Source organism: Anomaloglossus baeobatrachus, chromosome 1 (assembly GCF_048569485.1).
Source record: "Anomaloglossus baeobatrachus isolate aAnoBae1 chromosome 1, aAnoBae1.hap1, whole genome shotgun sequence".
In the NCBI taxonomy this organism is placed as follows: Eukaryota; Metazoa; Chordata; class Amphibia; order Anura; family Aromobatidae; genus Anomaloglossus; species Anomaloglossus baeobatrachus.
The window spans coordinates 38,563,912-38,582,907 of NC_134353.1; the positions used below are offsets into that span (position 1 = coordinate 38,563,912).

The 18,996-nt window shown below is 45.3% G+C and overlaps 1 long non-coding RNA gene across 1 annotated transcript in view; it reads right to left on the reverse strand.

The window, feature by feature from the left end:
* Positions 1 to 18,996, reverse strand: part of LOC142275338 (uncharacterized) — a 201,780-nt gene that overhangs the window by 46,123 nt on the left and 136,661 nt on the right. The window contains exon 2 of the long non-coding RNA XR_012739245.1: positions 17,932 to 18,073. This is a non-coding gene — a long non-coding RNA (uncharacterized LOC142275338). The remainder of the gene's footprint in view (positions 1 to 17,931; positions 18,074 to 18,996) is intronic.

Consider the following 18,996-nt stretch of genomic DNA (forward strand, 5'->3'; position numbering starts at 1 on the left):
TGGACGGGGAGGCGAAACCGTGACACCATGGTCATAAAAGGGTTAAAAGTATGGAAAAAGACATGAAAATCAGAGATGAGCAAATGTGCAAAATGCTGCCAAAATTTACTGAATTGTAGTGATCAAACTGGTGAAAAAAAACAAAACCTTATGCCTCCGTCCGTGCCTTCTCTCACATTGTTTCCTCTATCTTCACTCGGTGATGGGTTTCTGCCACCAAAGAGTTCTCCGATGTCACATACTGGCCGAGGCACTGACTAGAGGTCTCGCGGAGCATCGAGCCGCAGCGGTGGGACAGGTGATGCGAGGTGAGTATTTTTTTCCCGTGTTTATTATTCACTGACTGTTCGAGACTTAATAATTTGTATTAATAACTTCAATCTATGCCAAATTCGAGTGATCTATTGAATCCAAATCTTCGAAGATTCACTCATCTCTAAAATATATAAAAAATATACATAAATATGAAATAAAAATTAATTAGCACAGAATTTTTGGCTGCTGAGTGTTGTTATACAGTATAATTTGTACATTGCTCCACGAGTTCATGGCACCCTGTAAATAATACCGCTATAATACTAGAAGTAAATATAAAGGATGCTTTATGCTTTACACTGTAAGGCAATGCGGCAGTGACTGCCACCGCCTTTCCTAGGAGCGTTTCAGATAAAACTTAATGAAGGGGCACAAACTTATGTAAAAATTATTCTTTTTAATGTCTAACCTACAGATCTTCTTCTGCCGAGCGGAGGAATGTATGTTTGCAGGAGATTTACTGAATTTTACAGTATCAAAACCGAGTAAAACCGTAAGGTTGATGAACGGAACGGTCAATAGTGCGACATCAATAACCGTCTTGTTTATGGTCCTAATAAAAATTTTTACTTTTGCAAATGTTCTGCTTCTTTTGGTTTATAATACCGTACCTGATACGACTCCCTCATGCCGTCATCGAGACAAATGGATTCCTCCCGGCTGCTCATTATACTCCGAGTCTGTAAATAACCTTGATGAAGGTGCAGCTTTTACCTGACTTCGTTAACATCGGTTGTGGAGTTAATTGGGGTGATTTATTGGGACGGAGGTTTTATTCTCAAGTCTTAAAGGAGTTGTCCCACATTCGCAACTTATCATCTCACCTCCGGTTGGTAAACACTGGATGTTCATCACTGCGACTCCCACCGAGCATGGGTATAGGGGGTCTTTTTCTCTCCAACTGAATGGAGAAGCAACGGCGCATGCTCACTACTTCTCTAATCAAAGATTTTGTTCCTACGTAATTTGTACTGAAAAGCAAACTATTTTCTTGCCCTCCCCGAGTCCAGGGTTGAGTTGCTGCTGCTCCAGGTGTCTAGGGGTACTTTGCACACTACAACATCGCAAGCCGATGGTAGCGATGCCGAGCGCGATAGTCCCCGCCTCCGTCGCAGCTGCAATATTTTGTGATAGCTGCAGTAGCGAACATTATCGCTATGGCAGCTTCACATGGACTTACCTGCCCTGCGACATCGCTCTGGCCGGCGACCCGCCTCCTTCCTAAGGGGGCGGGTCGTACGGCGTCACAGCAACGTCACACGGCAGGCGGCCAATAGAAGCTGAGGGGCGGAGATGAGCGGGACGTAAACATCCTGCCCACCTCCTTCCTGCTGCATAGCCGGCGTGAGCTGCAGGACGCAGGCAGGAGATGTTCCTCGCTCCTGCGGCTTCACACACAGCGATGTGTGCTGCCGCAGGAATGAGGAACAACATCGTAACATCGGTCCTTCCGAAATTATGGAAATGACCGACGCTACACCGATGATACGATTTTGACGCTTTTGCGCTCGTTAATTGTATAAAAAACGATTTACACACTCAGATATCGACAGCAACGCCGGATGTGCGTCACTTTCGATTTGACCCCACTGACATCGCACCTGCGATATCGTAGTGTGCAAAGTGCCCCTTAGTGTCTGCAGGGTTGACGTCACACCAATAGTGCTGCAGCAGGTCTGGGAGCTCGGTATGTCATGCATTTGGTCAGACACAGTTGCTGAGTTTGTTGATTGTCTGCAGCACTATTGATGTGCCGTCACAGCTGAGGACAATAACAGACACGGAGAGAAGAGGCACGCACTCAGGACCTGGACCTGGCAAGAGTGCATAAAGCATACTCTGCGGAGAGGGGTTTTCTGATCATGATAATCCCCTCATGACAGGGCGATTTTCCAAGTTTTTTGTTTTTGTTTCTTCCTCCCCTTCTTCCGAGAGCAGTAACGTTTTTATTGTTAGCCCTATCAGGGCCTGTTTTTTGCAGGACAAGTTGTACTTTTAAATGAAACCATGAGTTTTACCATATAGTGCACTGAAAAATGGCAAAAACAAATCCACGTGCAGAACAATTGCAAAAAAGTGAGATTGCATGATTGTTTTAGGATATCTTATTCACTATGTTCAATATATGGTAAAACTGATGTGTCGGTATGGTGCCTCAGGTCAGTGCGAGTTCATAGATACCAAACATGCAGCATCGGACTGGCTACCGGAGGAATCTCCAGTAATGCCAGACCTGGATTCAGGTACCTGCACTGAACTCCAGAGCTTTCACCTGAGCTCCGGCGTGCAGCCGAGACTGTACCGCAAGTGACAAGTGATTGATTCCCCGGCGATTGCGGTTTAGTTCATGACAGCTGCAGACAGGACGGGCTGATCTCCGGAGTTCAAGTGAGAGCACCGGAGATCAGTCCGGTGTGCCGCCCCCGTGCCAGCAGCCGGTCTCCGGACCCGGGGTCTCGCGGACACGCCGAATAAAAGGGAGGTCGGGTGGTGGATGTAGGACGTATATGTACGGGCTGAGCCGTATTAAGTTCGTGACGCCACCCACGGTGTGTGGTGAGGTTGGACACCACCGCTGCAGCTACGGTGCACCCGGGGGAGATGTTATGTAGCAAGGTATTAACCTCTCCTTGGGCAGGGATGGTGGCCCTGGGACTCATTGGGGTTTGGTGCAGGGAGATGGGCGACCGAAGGGTGCTGGTATACTCACTATTAAGGAAACACACGAGTCTCTGGTAAACCAAGGTGATGGTGGTCGGTGCCCACAGCCGGCAGCGCTCTGGTTCCCCCACCCAGCTGGTGGTCTCTGTCTTTCTCCTGCACCTTTTTAGAATGGTAGACTGCCTGTGCTTGCACCTTCAGGAGTCCACTCCCAGCTGGATGTGGCCTAAGGAGCCCTTGCCCGCAGATGCTGGCCCGTGGGTTCTCTGAACCTTGGCGGTGGCCTTTTATCCCCCTCGGTGGGCTGTTGTCTTCTAATAGGGACTTGGGTGGGACAGGACCTCTAGTCCTGGCCTCAATCGGTTAATTAACCAGTTCCAGTCGTTTCTGGTGCCGGCTTCAGGGTCCGAGTACCCCCCTGTGTGCTCTGGTTTCCGAGTCGGTTCCCCGGGTCGGTACCGGCAGGCTACAACCCTGTCCCGGTCCACCTCGGTTCCACCGAGCCATCTTCCTGGCTCCTGCAGACGGAGACCGCCTTCTGCCTCCTAGCCAAAGGCACCAGGGCTCCTACCCTGGCGCCGTTCAATTTTGGGTATTCGCCTCTGCTGGAGCTGGACACAGCTCCAGCCCACACTGCTCTCCAAATTAAACTCTAAAACTCATCTCCGTGTTTTCCCGCCCTCGGCTGTCTAGACTACTTGGTGGGCATCTTCCAACCACCTGGTTCCGCCCCCTGGTGTGTCCATCTAGCCCTGAGAGGGAAGACTAGGGTTTAAAGGTCGGCTGCAGTTACCTGTGAGGGAAGGTGTTGTGCAGGGGCCTATCTGTGACTACCTGACCCGGCCAGGGCGTCACACCGGTCTGTCTGCAGCTGACATGAACTGAACCGCAATCGCCGGGGAATCAATCACTTGGAGCTCGCGGTACAGTCTCGGCTGCATGCCGGAGCTCAGGTGAGAGCTCCGGAGTTCAGTGCAGGTACCTGAATCCAGGCCTGGAATTACTGGAGACTCCTCCGGTACCCAGTCCGACGCTGCAAACATGTATAGGTTTACTTTTACATAAAGAGTGAAAAAAATTCCAAAGTTTGTCCAAAAAATATAGCACACTTTTTGTGCCATTTTCCAAAACCTAGCGTTCTCTTTTTTCAGGATATGGGGTTCAGTGATAGCTTATTTTTTGTTCCCTAAGCTGATACAATTAAAAGCATTATTTTTGTGCAGATGCTACATTTTGATAGTCTATTATTGCATTTTGCATTAAATTTGTGACGACCAAAAAACGTAATTTTGGCATTTGGAAACTTTTGCCGCTACGCTGTTTACCGAACAGGTTAATTGATTTTATATTTTGGTAAATTGTGCATTTTGGAACGTGGAAATACCAAATATGTGCATATTTTAATTTTTTTTATTGTTTACATTTTCAAAGGGATGAATGGGGGTGATTTGAACTTTTTGTTTTCTTATTTTTTTCCAAATTTTTAAAACTTTTTTTTACTATTTTTAATTTTACTAGTCCCCCTAGGGGACTATAACAATCAGCAGTCTGATCGTTTGTGCATTTCTGTTGATCAGAACTGCACAGCTCTGATGAGCAGAAATATAGCGTTCCTGTTAGAATTGCTGCTGTAACAGATTGTAACAGGAACTATGCCATGATAGAGACAGGAGTCATCACATGATCCGTAGCTACCATGGCAACCATCGACTCCCCATGATCATGTCACGGGTCTCCGATGGCGGCGGGGAATGACGTGTATTCCGCTGCGGCCATTTAAATTGTTCTGTCACATATTGACAGTGCAATCTAAGGTATTAAAAGGCGTAGTGTTACGGGGGCTGTCAGATAATAAGGGAATGGAAGGCTATCCTACAGTAAGGGTCCACCGTGCAGAGCTCTGCTGCAGAGTATGGCAGAGGATAGGGGAAACCTTACCACCAAAGCGGTACTGACACTGTTGCGTCACAGTGTCACCAAGACCAATAGCGGCGTATACTGTTTAAGTCACAGCGACTACCTTATTAGAATAACAAGATGGAGGACACCAGAGCCAATCCGCTGCCAGAACGACAGCAATGACGTCATGCTGGCCTATCACCGAGTAAGGCATCACAAGCACATGACCAGCGACCGATCGGCTTAGAAGGTGTCAGAGACATGTGACCTCGTGTCACTAGCACATGACCAGCGGCCAATCAACTTAGAAGGTGTCAGAGATATATGACCTCGTGTCAGTGATGATGTCACTCGCACATGTGCAATGGCTCCAAGATAGGACTTAGGGGCACTTTGCACGCTGCGACATCACAGGCCGATGCTGCGATGCCGAGCGCGATAGTACCCGCCCCCGTCGCAGCAGCGATTTCCTTGTGATAGCTGCCGTAGCGAACATTATCGCTACGGCAGCTTCACATGGACTCACCTGTCCTGCGACCGTCGCTCTGGCCGGCGACCCGCCTCCTTGTTAAGGGGGCGGGTCGTGCGGCGTCATAGCGACGTCACACGCCAGGCGGCCAATCGGAGCGGTGGGGTGGAGATGAGTGGGATGTAAACATCCCGCCCATCTCCTTCCTTCCGCATATCCTACGGAAGCCGCAGTGACGCCGGTAGGAGATGTTCCTCGCTCCTGCGGCTTCACACACAGCGATGTGTGCTGCCGCAGGAGCGAGGAACAACATCGGACTGTCGCGTCAGCGTAATCATGGATTACGCCGACGCTGCACCGATGATACGATTAGGACGCTTTTGCGCTCGTTAATCATATCATCTAGGCTTTACACACTACGATGTCGCATGCGATGCCGGAAGTGCGTCATTTTCAATTTGACCCCACCGACATCGCACCTGCGATGTCGTAGTGTGCAAAGCCCGCCTTAGTCTCAAGCGCTCGCACACGTGCAGTAGCAAGAAATCCGAACATAGTCTCCAGTGCCACAGCAAAGGGAAAGGAGACACGCAGATACCCAGAACGGGAACCGTAACACGTAGGTGGATCACTGATCCACCCACGCCTGTTAGCCGCACATCTGCTGTTTAATCAGACTAGTATGTGTTTTGTTTTTTGTTTTTTTTTCTTTTACATATTTTAGTTAATTTTCATGTATACCAATAATCATAAGATGAGAACAATATTCTAATATCTATTTATAATAAATTATTATGTGTCATGTACCAGTTTTATGCCGTATATTTGGTTTTGGCGGCTGTGAGTACAATATGTTGTGAACATAATACGGTATGGAGATGGGCGGTTTAAATAACATGAAATCTTTATGGAAAAACCAACATAATGAGTTATTTTCCAAGAGATTAAGATGTCTAAATGGAAAGTAATTTGGCTTAATGGAGGTAAAACTAACCGTAATTTGGGAAAATGGACTAATTTACTGCTGCGTATGACGCGCTGGGTAAAAGCAGAATGTTTTGTGCAGAAAATCAGCGCGGAGGGTCACAGCTCAGCTCTTGGTGCCGCGGTTTGCGCCTTATTCATGTCGGTAAGTGCTTGTAGGTAAATCGCAAGGTGATAAACACCCTAAATGCACCTGCACCCGCGCACCGTCTCACCGGAGGTAAATGTCGATTAGACGACTTTTACGTTGGAGTCTCTGTGATAGATTTAAGGCGACACTAAAAGATATACAATCTCCGAGGCTGGAAGATTTAATGCCACTGAAAGAAAATCAATTTCACAGCGAATAAAGAACCATTCGAAAAAATGGATATTTAAGTCAAAAGTGAAAAGTTAAACTTTGTATCACATATTTTATTTTTTTTCCCTCTCTCTTGGTAGAACAAAAAAAAAATCCAATTTGCCGTCTATGTAGAAGAGAAATAAAACTAATTTGACGACATCTTAGTAGGAGATTTACCGTATTTTTCGCTTTATAAGACGCACCGGAATATAAGACGCACCCCAAACTTAGACATAAAAAAGGTAAAAAAAAGAAAAATGGGGTCCGTCTTATACTCCGGTGTTCTCTTACCGGAGGGGGGCAGCAGTGGTGGTGAAGCGGGGTCACAGGAGGCACAGGTTGTGCTGGCAGGCGCGGCAGGTCAGTGGCAGCGGGGTCCGTGGTTGCAGGTGCCGTGGTTGCAGGCGCGGTGGCGTCCGCGGTGGCAGGATCCGTGGGGTCCGTGGTGGCGGCAGCAGCCGTGGCGTGTGAGCCGTGCAGCAGGCCGGTGCAGTGAGTGTCCGCGGTCCCGGTTCAGTGGTGGCAGCGGCGGCGGCAACTGCTCAGTGGTGGCAGCGGCAGGGACTGCTCAGTGGTGGCAGCGGCAGGGACTGCTCAGTGGTGGCGTGTGTCCGCGGTCCCGGTTCAGTGGTGGCAGCGGCGGCGGCGGCTCAGTGGTGGGAGCGGCGGCAACTGCTCAGTGGTGGCAGCGGCAGGGACTGCTCAGTGGTGGCGTGTGTCCGCGGTCCCGGTTCAGTGGTGGCAGCGGCGGCTCAGTAGTGGGAGCGGCGGCGACGGCTCAGTGGTGGAGTGTGTCCGCGGTCCCGATTCAAGTAATGGCGCCCGGAGCGACGCATGCGCAGATGGAGCTCTCATCCAAGGGCTCCATCTGCGCACGCGCTGACTCCCGGAGCAGCGCGTGCGCAGATGGAGCTCTCATCCAAGAGCTCCACCGGCGCCATCATTTGAAAGTGGGACCGCGGACAACTGGTAAGCTGCACAGCCGCCCGCCCCGCATGCACAGAGTGGCAGCCAGCAGGCTGCCCGCCCACCCCGCGTACAAGCCGCCGGGTACCTGTGCTTGCGTGCGGTGGCAGCCGGGTACCCATGGCTGTGTGCGGGCGGCAGATGGGTGACTGTGTGAGGGCGGCAGCCGAGTACCTGCACGGGCACCCGACTGCCGCTCGCACACAGCACCCGGCTGCCGCCCGCACACAGCCATGGGTACCCGTCTGCCACCGCATGCAAGCACAGGTACCTGGCTGCCGACCCCACACAGCACCCGCTGCCGCCCGTACACAGCCACGGGTACCCGGCTGCCGCTGCATGCAAGTACAGGTACCCGGGCGCTTGCATGCAGCCACAGGCACCCGCCCGATCGCCTCAGACAGGACCCCCCCCCCCCCCGCTACCGCTTTATAAGACGCACCCCCCATTTTCCTCCCAAAATTTGGGGAGGAAAAGTGCGTCTTATAAAGCGAAAAATACGGTATACGTGCGGATGTTAAGAGGAGAAAGCCTTTACATTTTTCAATCTTAAATATTTTCTTTCTGGCAGGTTAAAAGAATCGCACATAAATAACTGAGGGAGGAGGCGCACGAGGGACACTAAATCCTTAACAGCAGCAGTCTGGTAATTTACTGTAAAGCCGGAGGTGTGGACCAAATTGAAAAACCCTAATGTAAATTTGGGATATTGATAATTGGGAAAAGTGTCACTTTTCTGGCCGTCCAGCAGCCTGGAGTTCTGCCTTCCGTGACTTTCATGAGAGGAGGGATATGGAGCTGCAGTGGTGAGAAGTGAGAGGAGGGATTATATTTTGAGATCTTTTAAAAACCGCTCAAGGCAAATTAAATTGTTGCGCACCCGTCCAGGATATTGGCTTTGCTCCATTCACCTTGGTTGGCTGTTGTGCTCCACGTCTGGCTTTGCAGATGGCCACTATAATCCCATGTGGTCATCTGCTTGGGCCTAAATAAAGCTCACCAAGACACACACCTTTGTCTTTATATTAAGAAGATAATGTTCCTAAGATGTGTCCGCCTACGATTGCCAGTAGCTCAACTACCAGTCTCACTGCACCTTCTAGTTCCTCAACTACCAGTCTGACGGCGGCTTCCAGTACCTCAACTACCAGTCTGAGTGCAACTTCCAGTACCTCAGCTGTCTCCCTGTCTCTTCCAGTACTTCTGCTAAGTGTCAGCCTGTAGCTTTTAGTACCTCCACTACCTGTCTGCTTGCGACTTCCAGTACCTCAGCTGCCTGTCTGCCTGTGGTTTCCAGTACCTCAGCTACCTGACTGCCTACAGCATTTAGTAGCTCAATTACCTGGCTGCGGCTTTCAGCACCTCGACAACCTGTCTGCCTGAAGCTTCCAGAACCTCAGCTACTAATCTTCCAGTAGCTCAATTACCTGTGACTTCCAGTGCCTTTGCTACCTGCCTCCCTGTCATTTCCAGTATCTTCACTACCTGTCTCCCTGTGGCTTTCAGTGCCTAAACTACCAGTCCGCCTGTGCCTTTGAGTTTGACTGTAGCTTCCAGCACCTCAACTACTTCTCTGACTGTGGCTCCAGTGCCTCAATTACCTTTCAGCCTGCAGCTTGCAGTACCTCAGTGACCTGTCTTCCTGTCACTTCCAGTACATCCATTACATTTTCTGCCTGTGGCTTTCAGCCCCTCGACTTCTTGTCTGACTGCAGCTTTCAGTGCCTCAATTACCTGTCTCCCTGTCACTTTCAGTATCTCCATTACTTGTCTGTCTGCGGCTTCCAGCATCTCAACTACTTGTCTGACTGCGGCTTCCAGTGCCTCAACTACCTGTCTGCCTGTAGCTTCCAGTACCTCAGTTACCTGTCTGTCTGTGACTTCCAGTAGCTCAGCTACCTGTCTGTTTAGGGCTTTCTGGTACCTCTGCAAATGGTTTGCTGTCTGCCTGACACATATGAGTTAACAGGCAGTCATGCTTTCTGTAGAAGAATTTAGGAGCAAGAGCACAGGTACTTTTTGGTTGGAGCAGGTCAGCAGATATGAGTGAAAAGAGAAGAAACTAAGGCAAGGAGTTAGTTGCATACTGAGTGTGTGTCCAAGGGAGGACACATTTCTAAGGTAGCAAGCTCTGTAATTCTACTGGATAAAGTGACAGTCTGGATCTTATGCGGCCAGAAAACACTGGATCCTGGGAAGTCAAAAAGATAAAAGGAGAGCTCACCTTCAGTGGGCAAGGCTGAGACCTCAAGAAGGTATGATTGTTGGTTGTGGTTAGCTCTGAGAAAGCACAGAGGGAATGAGGTTGAAGAGACAACATGTAGACTGGACCTGGGAATGTAAGGGAAGCTGTACTGGAGTTGCCAGGTCAGAGCACGGGTAAGACACGGAAGTGGGCTGTGGTCAATGAAGGACACATACAGTAGTTACAATGAAGTATTCATATCAGACATGCTGTGTACATTTTTTTTGCTAACAAGTAATGTGCCGCCACATTTGACAATTATGCCTCTGTCTCTGTGTAAAATATAACATTTGACCAACAACATTGAATTATATTATACTCAGGACTGTGAAGGAAAACATCCAGAGTGTGATGCGAAATAAGCCTCAACAAGCTTCGTGCTTCAGTCAGACTCTTGGTGTGGGTGATCCATAAGCCTTAAAGGCTACAGTAGATGAAGCAGGGAGGCAGAGGCTCTCCACCGACTGTCAGTGACCACCCCTGTAGCAACATTTTGAGCTTCAACACAGCCAATCAACAAGCTTTTTGGCTGTAAGCACTTCCGCAGCCATCACAACCATGCCGAGTATTGGCATGGCTCTAATTGGCAGTATCAATAACGGCATAAACATTTGCATATTCATAGGGATATATCTATATGCCATATGTATATATCATAAATGCAAAGAAGGACTACTATATATGAACCAAATCGCAAACGAATTACAGAACAAGCAAGAGGAAGAGGCGATCAATTGGTACAAAATATATTTTTTATTAACAATGATTGCAAACAGGTGAAGGGGGAGAAGCGAATTTACATCACCACAGATGCAAGGTGGCATTAAATATATAATGAAAAAGTAGCTGGCAGGCAGTGCATAGAAAATATGTATGTTAAGCCCATGTTGATGTGTAAACCATCCAATAATTACCGTGGTTAAAATTAGTTGATAACTATAACATATAACCATGTCATTGTCACATCAACAACATAGGGTTAACATAATGCATGCCTGTACAAGAGTAGACAATGATACACATATATTCATAGTAATTCAATATAGCTATGTCTATATCATGAAATGTTCATTATTCCATGATCAGATAGGTTGATCATAAGATATATCCTAGTGCAACAGGAAAAACACATATGTCAGGGATTACTAAATTACTCCATCAAAGGAACCCAGCAATCACATGTGAATTGTGCATGCAACAATTCCCATGGTGGAATGCATATAAGACATCACCGCACATATAATAATGGAAATATATCCTAATTATGTACTGAAAACGATACTCATGCAATGGTGCACAATTAGAAATAAACTGCACTGCTAACCGCAAGCCAGCATAGATTACATTACCTAAAGGATAGTAAACACTGTGGTGGTAATGCGCCCGATGCGCATTTCGGTGTGTACCTTCGTCAGGGGGCGTGCATGAGTATCGTTTTGGGATATGGCTGTGTCTATGGCACCTTGGCGCCACATGTGCTGCAGTCTGACTGCGTCCTCGCTGGACATATAGGGATATATGTTGGCCCTTTATTTGACCGCAATCACTTGCTGGAATGCCTGTGAGACATCTGCTGTGACCTTATGGTGGACAAGTCTCCTTGGGATATATCTCTATCAGTACATAATTGTAGGGGGATGTCTTATATGCACTCCACTATGTGTTGTGGGGTCTATTGAAACATGGACATGTGATTTCTGAGTTCCCCTGTGGTTGACTCTCGTGCCCATAGAATAATTAATGATCCCTGACATATATGCACATGGAGGGATATATGCTGGTCCCTTATTTGATTGCAACTATGTGCTGGAGTGCCGATTAGACATCTGCTGTGATTCTACAGTGCATGATTCCCTTAGGATATATTTCCATTCTTATATATGTACGGTGATGTCTTATATGCATTCCACCATGAGAATTGTTGCATGCACAATTCACATGTGATTGCTGGGTTCCTTTGATGGAGTAATTTAGTAATCCCTGACATATGTGTTTTTCCTGTTGCACTAGGATATATCTTATGATCAACCTATCTGATCATGGAATAATGAACATTTCATGATATAGACATAGCTATATTGAATTACTATGAATATATGTGTATCATTGTCTACTCTTGTACAGGCATGCATTATGTTAACCCTATGTTGTTGATGTGACAATGACATGGTTATATGTTATAGTTATCAACTAATTTTAACCACGGTAATTATTGGATGGTTTACACATCAACATGGGCTTAACATACATATTTTCTATGCACTGCCTGCCAGCTACTTTTTCATTATATATTTAATGCCACCTTTCATCTGTGGTGATGTAAATTCGCTTCTCCCCCTTCACCTGTTTGCAATCATTGTTAATAAAAAATATATTTTGTACCAATTGATCGCCTCTTCCTCTTGCTTGTTCTATGGCTCTAATTGGGTGGAGCAGCACGTGACCCAGACTGTATAACCGCCGAATCATGGTTGGCACCGCCATTATGCTCTAAATAGCATAGGGATAGGACGCTGCTGAAGTGAGGGACAGTGTTAGCTTACTTCTCTTACTCTTCACTCGCCTTACTCATAAAACAGGATCTGTGTAGGTACTCTTTAAAAAGTCTCTGTGCACCAGGCTCTGTGGGTGCACACTTAGAAAAGGCTCTGTAAGGATACGCTGAAAAAGGTCACAAAATAACAAAAAAGGTATTGTGCATTATTAATATATGAATACCTATTACATGGTAACAAGCTGTTAGGGGTGTGAGAGCAGTGAGAGCCTATAATATAGGTGTGATGCTAGTCACTACTTACGGATAGTATAGACGGAAGGGTAGTCAAACAAGCCAGATCAGGAAACAGGAGGACACGACAGGACAAAGGGAAAAAGCAGAAATGCTGTCAAGTCACAGGCCGAAGGTCAGAAGTCCAGGAGAGTATATATTATATTCAGGGAGCAGACAGAGATGTGGTCAGGTAATGATCCGAGGTCAGAAGCCAGGAAGTAACAACAACAACAGGGAGCGGGCAGAGATGAGTCAAACAACGGTCCGAGTTCAAGAAACTTAGATCAGAACACAAGCACAAACACAAGCCAAGAGCACAACTGCAGAACCAGAGAGTACGACTGACGAAGTTCTGGCAGAGCATCCCCTGTGTGCAATATGCTCTGCACAGAGGAATTGTGACAATAGGACTAGTATGAGCCAAAGATGATAAAGGATATAAATTGGCTCCCTCTGCAATTCTCCCTGCCTAACAGCAGAGGTTAGACACCCTAAATTTTGCGGTGCCTGCGCTGCGCTGTCCCTTAGTTATCCCCACCTTCCACACCATTAGGGTACCCACCACTATATGCCAATGAAAAAGTGCTTGTCTGCATAGTCAAATAAAAATATAAATATGTATAGTAAGTGTCCCAAATACATCGTGATCCTATTGATAAAGGGACCGATACTTAACTCATCCAAAATAGGATGCTTATGAGTGCAGACACAATTCCTCCAGCTGTGGATATGACACATAATTTGATATGACTATACTAGATTTAAAATTGTCCACAATAGGATACCAACGCTAATAATATAAGGGGGTGAAGGCTATGCCACCCCTGCAGAAGTGGCCGGCACCTAGGAAGATTTATTAAATGTATTAATTTTAATGGGGCATTTTGGTGATTGACCACAAGTGACTGCTTTCCTGACTCCCCTAGGTAGGAAGGGGTTAAGTAAAAGGAGGGGGAGAGAGTATAAATAGGGCAGGATGTAGGAGAAGGACAGGAGAGTCCCCAGTAGGAGAAAGATACAAGAAGCCTCAAAGATTTGATTAGAGAAGATCCTAAGGGTCAACCTTTGACACAGGACACGTGGGGTCCTGCTCGTTAGAGAACTGGTGTTAACCGCGTCCCCAGGAGAGGGGTTGAGTCCAGAGGGTCAGGGTGGCATCTGTTTTCCTGGATAGAAAACCCAAAGAATTTCCCTGCAAGGCCAAAAGTCAGTAAGCTCTTAAAGGAGATGAGTAGGTCCTGGCCAGATGTACGGGCGGAGGAGTGCTGTCGCAAGCTAATCCCTATGGGTGGAACGGAGAGGCTAAAGGACTTTTTGAATCGGCCAGTGTAGTATGACGTCAGACAGGGGAATGAGGAGCCTAGTAGCATTTGAAGAAGCGCAGGTGCCAGGAAAGTGGTCAGCCGGTAATTTTAGCGTTGAAATGGAGTGTGGAGGGAACACCATCGGGGTCAGGAGCGGTGCCCGATTTGAGAAAGTACCCATTTGAAGAATGCAAGTAAACCTGCTGGATACAAGAAATGCATCTGAGTTAGATTCATTGTCTCAGTGGATGAATGAACTGTGGCGAAAGCATCCTTGCAGTGGAGTGGCGACCAGGATGCAAGGGGTTACTGAATGGCAGCGCTGCGGACTGCTAGCCCCTGTGAACATGACTACGATTGCCTCCTCTAGCCACCCTACACCAATATAAATAAATTATATAATAATATCAATATGTTTAGCCAAAAAAAGAGGTACTTAGATATAGAAGTCCTCATGCCAATCCTGACGCGTTTCTCCCCTTCATATCTTGTCTAGGAGCTTCATCAGGGGATTTATTAATTGGCAAGACTAAGGATAAGTCCTAAACTAATTGGCTACCTGTACAAAAAAAGATATTCTAATATAAAGTTGGAGACTAATCACTTATAATCACACAATTGACCATAGATGATGAAGACACCTCAGTTCCTCTTCCTCCTCTCTGCTCAGTAACCTCTGCACATGTCACAGAGCATGCCCACTGCACTCACCCATGAAAATTTCCATCAAATTAGTAACTTTGCTCTGACACATAACCTGTCCTCATAGTTCTGCAGCTTTAAAGTTTTAGAACACAATAAAAACAAATAAAAATGTGCAACTTTTAAAACTTTCACAGTAAGTGGGTTTTTGGAATGGGTCAGCCGGTGTTTATGCTTTAAGTGTAACATCTGGGTCGATGGATGTCATCATGGGTCAAGATTAAATTTACTTTTTTAGTTATTTTTTATTTTTATTTTAAAAAGAGAGAAACATTGAACAAATGACAAGTAATTCAAGGAGATTGGTGAATGACAAAGAAAAGAATTGTGCTAATAATATAAGGTTACGATTGCCGCGGTAGATATCAGTAGACGAGTCCGCACAGCGGGGCTCCCGACACTGGACAGTTAATGTAATGGAAGTCACGGAGCCCCACCTGCTGAGATCTGAGCCACCGGCCCTTCCAGGCCTCTTCTCGAATTAAATCAACTTTGTAGTTTTTACGTCTTATCCCCACTGGTGACCGAAGAAAACAACATCCTTAAATGAGCTGCTTCATGGCTCGAGCATGGACCCGGCACAAACACGACCGGCCTTCCAGCAAAATTAAAAATATTTTCTACATAATAGTGAGCCCTGAGAGTCCAGAGATATCGGGACTGGATGTTTCCTGGTCAGAGACATAACAGACAGTGTAAACTGCAATATATGGACAAAGTAGCCTGACCTGGGGATATGTATTTATCTTTTAATCTACCCTGGTGAGGGCTGCACTTGCCGAAATTTATATTTGGCAGTACGCATAAGTTTGGACACGAAATTTGATCTGCGTCTAATATATTTTTGATATGTGTGTGAGAAAAAGATGAAGAAAGCAGAAAAGAAAATATACAAGAGGAAAGAAAAAAGTAACGAATATAGGAAAAAAAAAGAAAAAATAGAGAAAGAAAGAAAGGAAAAAATAGAGAAAGAAAGAAAGGGAAAAAAATAGAGAAAGAAAGGAAAAAATAGAGAAAAAAAAGAAAGAAAGGAAAAAATAGAGAAAGAAAGAGAGAGAGAGAGAAAGAAAGAGAAAAAGAAAGAAAGGAGAAAATAGAGAAAGAAAGAGAGAGAGAGAGAAAGAAAGAGAAAAAGAAAGAAAGGAGAAAATAGAGGAAGAAAGAAAGGAAAAAATAAAGAAAGGAATAAATAGAGAAAGAAAGGAAAAAATGGAGAAAAAAAGAAAGGAAAAAATAGAGAAAGAAAGGAAAAAATAGAGGAAGGAAGAAAGGAAAGAATGATAGATAGAAAGAAAGAGAAAGAAAAAGAAAGTAAGAGAGAAAGAAGGAGAGAAAGAAATAAATAAAGAAAGAAAGACGGAAAGAGAAAAGAGGAAGGAAGGAAGGAAGGAGGAAGAAAAGAGAAAGCAAAAAAGATAGGAAGAAAACAAGAAAGAGCAAAAGAAGGAAGGAAAGAAGGAGAGAAGGGAGGAAAGAAGGAGAGAAGGGGGGAAGGAAGAAAATAAGAAAAAAAGAGGAAGGAAGGAAGGAAAAAGGAAAAACTATAGAGAGGAAGTGATAAAGAAAGAAAGAAAACGAGAAAGATAAAAAGAAGGAAGGAAGAAAAAAAAAATCTAGTGAGAAAGCGAAAAAGAAAGAAAATGAGAAAGGGGGAAGGAGGGAAGAAAAGAAGGAAGACAAAAAGAAAGGGACAAAAACAGGAAAAAAGGGAAAGAAAGTGAAAAAGAAAGAAAGAGTAAGGAAGAAGAGGAGAAAGAAAAAGAAGGAAGGAAGGAAGAAAAAAAGGAAGGAATTAAGGGAGGAAGGAACAAAAGAAGAAAAAAGAGAAAGTGAAAAAAGGAAAAAGGGAAGAAGGAAGGAAGAGGAAGAAAGGAAGGAAAAATATAGAGAGAAATGAGAAAGAGAAAAGAAGGAAGGATGAAAACAAGAGAAAGAAAACAAAAAAGAAAGGATGGACGGACAAAGGAAGAAAAGAGGGAAAGAAGGAAGGAAGGAAGGAACAAAAGAAAGAAGGAACAAAAAAAGGAAAAAGGGTAAGAAAGTGAAAAATAAAGAGTAACAAAGAAAGGAAAAAAGGAAGGAAGGAAAAATATAGAAAAAGAGAAATAAATTGAGAAAGCAATAGAAAGAAGGAAAAAACAAAGAAAGGGAGAAAGAAAAAAAAAGAAAAAATGTAAATAAAGTGTGAAGGAAAAAAATTAAAAAATTGAAAAGAGCAAAGAAAGAAAGAAATAGCGGAACATTTGAGAAATTTCAGAGGTTACTGTTATAATCCCGAGGGCCTGTGGACAGACCTGTTCAGCATTTCCTCACATTTTTCATCAGGGGATGATAATAATCTTCCATGCTTTTATAGTTGCACAAATGTGACCTGCAGGACTAGGGTTGAGTTTAGTCCACAGCTGCACGGCGCCGCGCATCTCGCAGTATGAATATTGTGATGTCACGATGGGACGTCGCCTCTAGTGGTTTTCTGTGGGGTGGCTTTGTGACCCGAATCCATCATGACTGCGTTGCAGGTTGCCAGTGAGGTGTGTCTTTGCCCCATGAGCTTCCATGTACGTTGCGTGCCCCTTGTCCCTCCCATGACGAGCTCATGGGAGATTTCAATCTATCAATTCAATGACATTGCGTAAAAAAAGTCTTTGTGCTGATTTTCGTAGTCTGTACGAACCGATAGTTCCTCTCCATAGTATGATATCCATTCTGTGCCAATTGGGTTAAACCTAGTACCATCATGAAGCAGCGCACATAGTGGTAAATGGTGATAAATTCTCTATTGTAGAGTCCTTCTGACAGCTCTTTATAATTTATGGGTTGTGTTTGTGAAAAGAGTGGATTAAATGAAGCACGTTCACATCTATAACTATGATAAATGGCTGCTCTCAGAGTCACGCAAGGCACAGCTCACAATCTGCAGGTATAGAAGAGAAATGGTCCCTCGCTATCCTCCTGTATATACACAAGTTATGTCATCATATACGAGGGCAGTGACACTGCGCACTCATGGCACCAGGGCATGTACCCTCACCACATTCAATTATATCTGCGCTCTCTCCCTCTATCCTGACCCTAGGGATCTTCAGAGCTCAACAAGACTGTAAAAGGATAAAATAACATAGAATTCTCCGCACTTGCCAGAATTATATGTAAAGGGTTGCTAATACAAAGAAAACTGTATCCCATCTTAGTCACATCAGTACGGATGACAGACTCAAGACATACAGCTCCTCAGACTTGTGAATCAACTGACAAGAGCTGTATCACACATACCTCAGTTGGTGGCATGAAGAACTTGCTGCCATATATGAAAAAATATCTTTTAACCCATGTTGTATTCGACAAGGAGATTTCTACCTTCATCCCCATCTTCTTTCAGTCTTTCTAGCAGCGTATAGACACTGACTGTGCCCAACTGGAAAACAAATAAACATAAAAGAGGATAACACTGGTGATAGGCCCCACTGAGCTCGGCGAGGGATAGACATGTATGTTTCTTTACATATGATTGTCCTGCTCTCTGCCAACTAAGCTATGTGTAAAAGCGCTCTTGTCAGTTTAAACCAAGGTCTCAGGAGATGTATGTTTCGGTCTGTAGCCTGTCCTGAGGATTATATAGCACCCATTGTGCTCAGAGAGGGATAGATACACATATTACGTTACAAATAAGACCCTGCTCTCTGCTAGCTGAGCTATGTGTGTTACAGCTTTTGTATGTTGAGTCCCAGGTCTTAGGAGATGTATGTCTTAGTCTGCCACAATTTCTGATGAGTATATAGTAACCATTGTGTTCAGCAAGGGATAGATACAGATATTTATTAACATATGGGACCCTGCTCTCTGCCAACTGACCTATGTGTGATACAGTTCATGTCAGTTGAAAACCAGGTCTCAGGTGATGTATGTCTCAGTCTGCCACCTTTCCTGATGAAAATATAGTACCTATTGTGCTTGGCAAGGGAAATATACATATATTTATTTTACATATGAGACCCTGCACTCTGCAAATAAGCTATATGTGATACAGCTCTTGTCAGTTGAGACCCAGGTCTCAGGAGATGTATGTCTCAGTCACCTTTCCTCAAGAGTATACAGTGTGTCCACCCATATCCTGTCCACCGCCATTAACTTGAGAACGGCGGCAGCTATAGGCATAGAAGTGGTGTCTAGGTATAGTAAAGTATCCATGCGCTACGCAATGAAACCACATATAGCGCCACCTGCTGGAAAACAACGGAGTTAGCATTTTTATCTCAAAAACGGAACGAGATAGAGAAAAAAAGTGAATTACAAAGTTGTAGGGCATCATCAATTCAATATGAATCCACACCTTGCACA